At 34.2% G+C, this 9,321-nt stretch overlaps 1 non-coding gene across 1 annotated transcript; it reads right to left on the reverse strand.

Annotated features, from left to right (window-relative positions):
* Positions 1-8,050: 8,050 nt before the first annotated feature.
* LOC138399200 (U6 spliceosomal RNA) lies at positions 8,051-8,157 on the reverse strand. The gene has a single exon (XR_011236099.1). It is a non-coding gene; the product is annotated as a U6 spliceosomal RNA (small nuclear RNA).
* Positions 8,158-9,321: the final 1,164 nt, after the last annotated feature.

The following is a 9,321-nucleotide window of genomic DNA, read 5'->3' on the forward strand; positions in this document are numbered from 1 at the left end:
TTTGAAGGCTCTGTCTCCAAGTACAGTCACATTTTGAGGTACTGGGGGATTCACCATATGAATTTTGGAGGACATAATTCAGCCCACAATGTTTTTCTTTCAAAATGATTGATCTACCATGGTAGATATTTGGAGAAGAGGCAAGAGGCCATTTCATTCTGCTATTGAGTGTATAGCTGTGTATACCTTTGAACTGGAAATTCATTTCTTTTGAGACTTCCTCTTTTATTTCCTTTTTTCTATATTTAAAAAATATGCATCTGTTTTTACTTCTGATTAGTAGGTTAATATCTTCATTTTTAAAAATTACGCAAGCTCTTGTAATTAAGGATTATGGATGATTTGGAATGGCAAAAATTGAGATCATACATGGTATAGGATTTAATAATCTCAAACTTGTGTCATGTGGCTTCTTTTTTATGGTTTGTGTCATCATTGGGATTTGACTAAGAACAGGAAATGCTACATTGACTCCTGTTTGCCCTCCTCATTTACCCTAAAGCAGAAGGGGCTAAGGGACTACTTAGAGCCACACTCTGTTCTAGCTTGCTGCTCCTTTTGGAAACCTTTTGAGCTTCTCATTCTATTTAATAAAAAACACAATTGCAAAAGTAATTAAAATGTAGGTTTCCTAACTCACCTTTCTACTTTCAGCTATTCCTGGATGATTAGAGTAAATCATTTATGCAAGACTTCCTCTGATTATGGCAATGAGAGTGAGAAGTGCATTTAATTAGAAAGCCTCTGAATGTTTATAAATCCCTGCCTTTTCAAATTTCTCCAATCATTTTGCAGAGGAGGTATGCAATACACTCCTAGCACTCCTCTGACATCTCTTAACACGATATGAGGTGCATGGCTAGTCTGTTGCTTCTGCCCAAGGAGCAGCAGGTAGCTGAGAATCGTGGGAGCTGTACCAAAGAGTTGGGTGGGCAAATAAGCGCCAGGTAGCTCTTCCTGCTCTTACCCTTTCCAGTGGTAAGCAGATCAGATTACTGTTTACCAAATTAACTGATTTTAAAGCATACTTTTTCACTTCTTTATCAAGATCTTATATCAGTGGTGTTTTATAAATACTACTGGCCAGGAGGCAGTTGTATGGCAGTTGATATTGATTACACACATGCAAATGTCTGCTGCTTGCTTTTCCTCCGACCTCCACTTTTTTGAGTTACTTTTTCCTTTAAGAGCTAAAAAAAAAAAAAAGCTCTCTGTTGTCTAGTCCAAACCTTGCTTGTGGCTTTGGAGATTTTTTTTTCTCCCCATGTGTGAAAGATAGAGTTCTAATGTTTCTTACATAAAGCACTGCTAAACCAAGGCTAATATTTATTTATTTATTTTTTTTGTTGTTGAGACAGAGTCTCACTTTGTTGCCCAGGCTAGAGTGAGTGCCGTGGCGTCAGCTTAGCTCACAGCAACCTCAGACTCCTCGGCTTAAGCGATCCTACTGCCTCAGCCTCCCGAGTAGCTGGGACTACAGGCATGCGCCACTATGCCCGGCTAATTTTTTCTATATAGATTTTTAGTTGTCCATATAATGTCTTTCCATTTTTTTAGTAGAGACGGGGTCTTGCTCAGGCTGGTCTCGAACTCCTGACCTTGAGCAATCCACCCGCCTCGGCCTCCCAGAGTGCTAGGATTACAGGCGTGAGCCACCACGCCCGGCCCAAGGCTAATATTTAAAAGAGGCTTTTAGTAAAGTTTTTGCAGTAAAAGAAATCAATTAAAACAATTAACATAAAAAGTAACACAGTACAGATACCCCAATAATTTTCCTAAGGAATTTTTAATACATCACATCCTTCTATAGACTTTAGTCCCTAGTTATATTGCTAGGAGTTTTCCATTTCTAGACCTTTTTCTTATTTATTCCAGGACTTTTCTCCCTTCCCTAGGTACTAGCAGACAACTCCAAACCTCTTGTTATTTGTCATCCACAGACATTTAATTAAAAAATTTTCATTTTCATCTAAATATTGCCTATTTGACTATGTCTAATAGTCCTTGCCTTTCTCAGCTAATTACTGAGACCAAGACATTTGCCTGCTAAAAGAGTCATCTCTGTTGGAGACAAATTATTGCCACTCTCTGCAAGCATATGCAACTGTAACAATTTTTTAAAATAATAAATTGTTTTTCCTTATCTGTTATTTCAAGATTCCCAACTGCCTATAGAATTACCTCTTGAGTACCCTATAGTTGTCTCAAATTTACTATGTTTAAAATTCAAATTCAAAATGTTAGACTAAACGTACCAAGAAGACCTTTAAAACCTCTTCCTCCTCTTGAATTTCATCTCTGTGATCCCCACTCATCTAGTTGCCCGGATTTGTAATTTGGGCATCATCTTCCCCCCTGCTTTTATTCAATCCCCAAATTTAATTACTACATTCCATCTATTTTACATGCTAGAAATTTCTGGAATCTGACAAACTGTTTCCAAGTGCCCTTAGTGTAGGTTAGTATCAACTGAACCTCTTGACTCCATCTCCATTTTTGCCCTCCAATTAAGTGAGAGTCTGGTGGGTAGAATTGAAGGTATCCCCATGATTTTTACATCCTGGTGTTCATGCCTATATAATTGTGTCTCCATGAATGTAGGTTGGATCTATGACTTGCTTCTAACCAACAGAATAAGAAATATGATGAGATTTCACTCCTGTAGTTGTTACCTTGTATAAGACTCTTTCAGATTCTCTCTCTCTTTCTGGCTTTGAAGTAAACTGCCATGTATCCTACAGACAGAAGGAAATGAATTCTGCCAACAACCTTAGGAAGCTTCCCAGCCGAGCCTCTAATGAAAACCTAGTCTTAGCAGATATCTTGACTGAAGACTTGTGAGACTCTAAGCAAAGGACCCAGCTAAGCCATACCTTGACCTCTGAGTCACAGAACTGTGAGATAAATAATATGTGCTGTTTAAAACTCTAAGTTTGTGGTAATTTGTTACACAGCAACACACAGCATACAGGTTCCTAACATAAAATATATGATCATGTTACTTCTAAGCAAAAAATAATCAAAAATAAAGCCTATTAATGACTTATGGTTTGAATGTGTACCCCAAAGTTCATGTATTGGAAACTTTCTCTCCATTGTAGGGGTCTTGGCAAGTAGAGCCTAATGGAAGGTATTTGGGTCATAGGGGCACCACCCTCATGGATGAATTAATGACCTTACTGTATGAGTGGGTTTGTGCTCCTCTTACTCTTTCTTGCCCATGTGATGCCTTCCACCATATTATGATGGAGCAGAAAGGCTGCTGTCATCATATGCCAGTGCCTTGGTCTTAAACTTCCTGGCCTCTAGAACAGAAAGCCAATAATTTCTTTCTTTCTTTTTTTTTTTTTTTAAATAAATTACCCACTCTCAAGTATACTGTTATAGCAGACGAAGTAGTCTAAGATAATGACAACGTTTCTTCTGGGGTTAAGCCAAAACTGGTAATAAGACTCTTTACTCCCTGACCCTTACATAGATTTCTATAAATGTTGAATTTCCTTTAGCTTATCAAATGATCCATTCTCCCTCTCCTCACCGGATCATTACATATATTCATATTTAAAATACTCTACCCTGGCTGCTTGGCTCCTCTTTGTATCCTCTCTTCTTTTGTTCAACTAATCTCCTACTTATACATTTAAGTTCTAGTTAGGACTGACTGTTTCTATAATAGGAAGCTTTCCCTGACACAGGCAGTTGGGTTAGGCACCTCTTATTTTTTCCTGTCATAATGCTTTTTAAATTTCATCGTAATTGCTTGTTTGTCTGTTCTTTTCAGTAGAGCCAATGAACCATCATGGGAAAGATTATGTTTGTCTTGCTCGTAAGTATATCCTCAGTTTCTGACCCAGAGTTAGGGCTCATTAATTATCTATTTTATGAAGAATGGCTTATGATAAAATAGAGACCAAATTTGACAAATATCACTCGCAGTGCCAGTAATTAGAACCATAGGACACTGTCTTGCTGGAGAGTCACAGGGGTGCTTACATTATGCATGTCCCAAAGGCAACTCCTAAGACTCAGGGTGGTTCCTTATTCTCTCTTTTCTTACAGCCTCAGCTACCTTCTGTCCTTCCCCTATAAAACTTCTTGCACTGTTCTATTCTTTGGTATTCTTACCATCAGGATAGTATCCCTTTCTGCCATATAGGCATGTCCATAATCTTTTCTTTTAGGAAGGCAATTATCAGTAATAACAAAAGTTGAGTTACAAAAATCTCATTTACTTAGTTCATACAGTCACGATCCATGATAGAGAATTTACTGACTCCCTTTTGGAATAGTAACTGGAAGTCCCCTTTGGACTTCTAACTTTTAAGTCTGTGTTCAGGAATAATAATAAAATATTTGCCCTTAAATTCTGACCTAACAGTAAAGATGTGCTGATTTCTTTCCTTTTTCCTCTTTTTCTAATAAGTAACCAAGATGGAACAATAAGTATCATTTTATCTTACTGAGTAATTTTCATCTCTGACAATCTCCATTTTTATCAAGACCTTCACCCAAAACAAACCTCCTGAATCATTTCTCTTGGGCAGTGCCTGGAATTACTGCTAAAATTTATTGTAATAGCCTATCTAATCAGGATGTATTTAGAATACTTAGAATAAACTCATTTTGGTTATACTATCTCAATGATATTGTGATGATGGGATAATTACACTAATTTTACTATTTGTTATTAGGATTTCACAAAAGTATTAAGTCAAGCTTATGGCTTTTCTTCTAGGGACTAGAAATTAAAGGACTATTAAATTAATAAAGTCAATTCACTGCATAAAATATATAGGAATAACATTTTTATTATATGTGTAGAATCAACTATTCTCCATTAGGTAGCTAACTGCAGTAGTATCACAAATCAGTCTGGGGAAGAAATGTTAAACCAGATGTAAATAAAAACCTCTGTACAAGGAATTCATTTTCTTACATGTTACATCTGAAAAATAAAAAGAATCATCTTCGTCTTCTAAAGTGTCAGAGGTTTGCCATGATATCCTGTTTTTACAGATACTATTGCTTTATTGATGACATTTTAGAATATTTTCTTCTTGACACTTAGTAACATTTGATAGCCTAGCCAGCAAGATGTTTTTTTTCTTTCCTGCTTCAATGGTTAATATAGAGATGCATATTTTACTTTGCTTTAATTTAACAATGAAGAGCCTTCTGTGGCATGATTTATCTTATATATCTAAAAGAGTCTTGACCAGGCCATGAGGATTATATTTTTCAATAATGAAGGAATTAGTGTGAGTACCTCTAGTGTTATACTTTGAAAATAGATCACATGAGTCATACCACTTAAACCACATGCTAAATTAGAAATACTATGTCCTGGTAATAGATATTAAATAGCTTATTGACTTATTTTTAACATTACCATTTTTTTCCCCAGAGGATTTAACATCCTCAATTGTGACTTATGGGAAATGTGCTCAAAATTGATTGTTACTGTTATCCATATGCAGAGTACTTGCAAATTCATTACGTGGCATCAAAGAAAACAGAAAAACCCTACTAGAGTGAAATCAATTTCTAGATTGTTGTAATTTATTTTTAAAGCTCAATTCAAATAATACATTATTTGTATATCCAGTAGTCCCCAATTATCTACAAGGGAAATGTTCTAAGAACCCCAGTGGATGCTTGAAATTGAGGATAGTACCAAACCCTATATATACACTATGTTTTTTTCTATATGTACATACCTGTGAGGAAGTTTAATTAAGATTAAGTTAATCAGGTGCAACACATTGCCATCAATGAGAACATGTTTTCTGTTCACATTTTCCACCCACAAACATAAGGTTTTTTTCAATTTTAACTAAATACTTATTATGCACTGTGGCTGTAACTTTTGCAGGTTGAGGTGCACAGCAAAACTGGCACAAATATCTTTTTCCTTCTTCATAATTGCACAATACATAAATGCAAAAGCTTGTGTTGATGGCCTGACTCAGGATATCTTAAGGCTTCATTAAAAGAAATCCATGCTTTCTACATGGTAAGAAATTCTCACGTCTTTTCTCTATAAAATGCATATTTGTACATAACTATAGAAATATTAATATGAAATGCAATACTCTGTGGACTGAGTGGGTATTTAGAAGGCAGGAATTTAGAGCTCAAACCAAACTCTGAAATCAAATCCCAAATCTTTCACAGATTCAGTCTGACACCACCGCCCAATAGTCTTAACTTGGCTATCGTGGCCAATTCAAAATGTGTGCGAAGTCCACAGTTGATTTGAAGTCTTTTAACTTTAGTGTTCCCTCCCTCCCTCCCCCAATCTTGCTGAGTTAAAGAAGGATGCCCTAACTGATATCTATATTGCTTGTTCCCTTGTAAAGCTGGGTAATATAATGAAGCTGAATCTCAGCAAAAGTCTTTATGTACGGGATTAAAAAAAAATCCAGTTGGCAAAACACAAATACCTCACTGTGACCAACACTGTTTCCCTCTTCTGTCTCCCACATTGAAATGTGCTATTAACACTTTTTCTCAGAAGAAACAATATTGAAACATCATATAAATTGGCTTGTTAAATCCAAAGGAATACACAAATAAAGAATGATCCATACGAGGTCTGCCTGTATATTTTAAAATCATGTGATGTGGATCAGCCATCATATAGTAAATCCTATATAATTAGGAATTATTCACAATAATATAAGGCTTCTATTCAGCTTATGCTAAAATAAATTATAGAGGTGGATGTGGTACTTATATGTACATACCTATTCCAGATTTTTCAAATTTTGGAAAAAGCAATTTGTTTAGAATTCTCTTTTAATTAAGATTTTATATCAATTCTGCCTTTCCACCAAAGTCTATTGCAAATTGGTTTATGCCATATAACATTAACTTGTCATGGACACATAAAAGCAAGGCTTATGCTTCTCTAAGCACTAAATTAGCAATCTCTGACAATGCCCTCTACTTTTGCCCTATCCTGACTTTCCCCAAAAATATTCATTTTGGCATTAGAGTTTAATGTGTTTCTCAGATATGAAAATAACTCAATTTGGCATAATAAAAATCGTTAAGCTACATTCATATTACCTGGTGAATAACTCACTGAGTGGAAATTAAATTAATTGATTTCAGGATCCATGAGTCTTTGCTTATAATATTAAATGTAATTAGCATTAGTAATATTTTATAGTGAGATAGAAATATGTATGTTTGCCAAGTAGCATATTTATTCTGACAGTTTCTTTTCCTGTGAAAGCAATATAGTTCAGGATGTATTCAGTCTAATCAGAATATAGAATCTTCTGGAAAAATTACTATGCATGGTATATGATATGAACCATGATTTTACCTGAAATATTTTATTGCAAAGATTCAGGTTTTAACTTATATTAAGTAAGTAGATTGAACTCTCCTGCTATCATTTCTTTTACAGTAATTGCAACTAACAGGAAATAAGTTGCTCTCTCTTTTGCTCACTTTTGCTCATCGTGACTACTTGGAAAAGCTGTCATTTGTGGGATTATAACGATTGAGAGTCTGTGGTTTATACAGGGTAAAAATGATTAATTTAGTAGACATATTTTTAGTAAGGAAAGATCATCTTAATATGTTGTTAACTAACATTGTGATATCCCCAGGACAAAATCCAAGTCTTATTTGTGATTCAAGTAAGTGTACAAGGCCTGCCACATGGCAGAGACTTGATTTGAATATTCAGAATACTAAAGTCACACAGGCTTAGCCTAATTCATAATATTTCTGAACCCATGTACACTCAGGACAAAACTGGCAATTGTCTTGCTAATGTGTCATTATGTAGCTATAAGTGATTATTTGTTTTAATTTTTTAAAATTTTATTTAATTTTTTATAAGTTTTTAAAGTTTTTAAAATTGACACATAATTGTACTTATTAATATTTATGGGGTACATAGTGATGTTACAATATGTATAATGTATAGTGATCAGATCCAGGTAATTAGCATATCTATCATCTTATACATTTATCATGTCTTTGTGTTAGGAACATTCAATATCCTCCTCCTAGCTATTTGAAACTATGTAATATGTTATTATTATTTTTTTTTTTTTTGCGTGTCATCCTTGCGCAGGGGCCATGCTAATTTTCTCTGTATTGTTCCAATTTTAGTATATGTGCTGCCGAAGAGAGCACGTAATATGTTATTAACTACAGTACATTAGACCACTATAATTTATTCCTCCCATCTAGGTATTCTATCTAGAAATTTTATAACTTTTAACAAATCTGTCACTCCCCTTCTCCCTACTTCCCAGACTATACTATTTATTGTTTTACTTTATACTTTTATGAGATCAACCTTTTTTTCAGCTTGAACATATAAATGAGAACATGCAGAGTTTATCTTTCTGTTCCTGGCTTATTTTAACAAAATGTCCATCAGTTCCAACCATTTTGCTTCAAAGGACAGGATTTCATTCTATTTTATGGCCAAATAATGTTCCACTGCATATGTATACCACATTTCTTTATCCATTCATCCGCTGTTGGACACCTGGGTTGATTCCATTTCTTAGCTATTGTGAATAGTGCTTCAAGAAACACAGGGGTGCAGATTTCTCTTTGATATACTGAACAGTGAATAATTTTGAAAGTAAACTTTTTTAGACATAAGTTCAAATCTGTGTTTCACATATAAGGTCTTTTAATGTTTTCTGCTTATGTTGCTGAATTTCTCAAAGGCTCACTTAGAAAAAATAGATTTCCTTCTAGTTCAAAATAGCAATAGTGGGATTCTCTAAAAATTTGATTTAGCAAATTACTGTATAGAATAAGAGGTTGATATTGGCAGTGAAAATCTTTGAATTATCAATGACCTAGTATATACAATTACCCATTTCTCAGACAGTGACATAAATTGGAAGATACATTCTCTGGGATTAATAATTTTTATTTTATAAACATGGCATTTGCTTGTGAAAAAACAATTTTAATCTGGCAAAGTGCAAGATTATTTATTTTTAATTTACATACAATTTTTTAAATCTAATTTTACCTGAGAGAATTTTATTGTTATAAATAGGTTGTATCATATTTCAAATAGCATATGATTATGATTAGTCAAACTTAGTAAGTAGAAATTTACTTAGAATTGTTACTGTACATGCCAAGTCATTTTGAAGGACAACTTGTCTTAGTAAATATAAAAAAAAAAAGTAGTTCATGTACAATTGCATGATATTTTACTATTACTTCAATGTAATAGTCATCTAAACAGGTATTCTTGATCTGACTAAAAACAAAATAGGAAAAAAACCAAATTATTTTGTGGAATTAATAAGGAGAAGGTATTTTTAA

The sequence above is a fragment of the Eulemur rufifrons genome, chromosome 18 (assembly GCF_041146395.1).
Source record: "Eulemur rufifrons isolate Redbay chromosome 18, OSU_ERuf_1, whole genome shotgun sequence".
NCBI classification, from domain to species: domain Eukaryota; kingdom Metazoa; phylum Chordata; class Mammalia; order Primates; family Lemuridae; genus Eulemur; species Eulemur rufifrons.